Source organism: Gavialis gangeticus, unplaced genomic scaffold, assembly GCF_001723915.1.
Source record: "Gavialis gangeticus isolate Ggan-Ray unplaced genomic scaffold, GavGan_comp1, whole genome shotgun sequence".
In the NCBI taxonomy this organism is placed as follows: Eukaryota; Metazoa; Chordata; order Crocodylia; family Gavialidae; genus Gavialis; species Gavialis gangeticus.
Window position 1 is genome coordinate 135056557 of NW_017729024.1, and position 1035 is coordinate 135057591.

Sequence of the window (1035 nt, forward strand, 5' to 3'; positions counted from 1 at the left end):
TGGGAGAATTAAACCCCCTCCCTGGCCAGCAGGCCTATGCAACTAGGGAACTATTCGATTCGGATGCCAGAGATTCAATTCAGAGATCCAAATCCTTTTTCCAGTTCAATTCAGTCAAATCACATCAGAAGATTTGGAGCTGATTCAGAGATTCAGCCATGGAGTACAATGGGGAAATCAATGAAATATCTGTAACTTTGTTGTCTTTTGGCTGATTTGGCTGAAACCTGCAGGGATGGTAGCCTCTGCTGAGAGCACGACACGTGCCATGTTTCAAGGAAATAGATGCAGGGGTTTCTGGGAAACTGCACCTCCAACTGCTGACAAGCAAAACTCGTGACAGGTGACACTGTATGTTACACCACAGGGGGGTGAAAACTGCAGGGACAGTAGCCCCTGCAGAGGCCACAAAGCCTGCCAAGTTTCAAAGAGACAGGTGCAGGGATTTGGGGGAACCTGTATTTCAAGCTGTGGATAAGCAAAACTCGTGACATGGGTGACACTGTGCGTGTTAAGGTGCAGCAGGTTGGAAGTTGCAGGCCTGCTAGCCCCTGCTGAGGCCATGAAGCCTGCCAGCTGTCGAGGAGACAGGTGCAGGGGCTTCTGGGTTCTGGGGCCCTGCACCTCTAGCTGCTGACAAGCAAAACGCGTGACATGGCTGCTTGTGCAACTGTGTTTGTCTTGGGGCACAGGAGTGGGGGAAACTACAGAAGGCCTGGCTGCTAGGCTCTGCTGTGGCCACAAAGCCTGCCAGCTGTTAAGGAGATAGGTGCAGGGAGGTTCTGGGGCCCTGTACCCCTAGCTGCTGACAGGCAAAATTCGTGACATGGGTGCTAGTACAACTGACTGTCTCTGTCTTGGGGCAGAAGCAGTTCCTGGCTCTGCATTGATTCTTTCCTCCCCTTACTTTGTGGTTTTGTAGGTGTTAATCCATGCTCTAACTCATTATCCTCACTAGTTACTGTGTATTGAGCTGGTCCCTGAATCATGATTTATTGGTAACTGGTAAAACAGTAGCTTAGCAGCCAGGCCTGC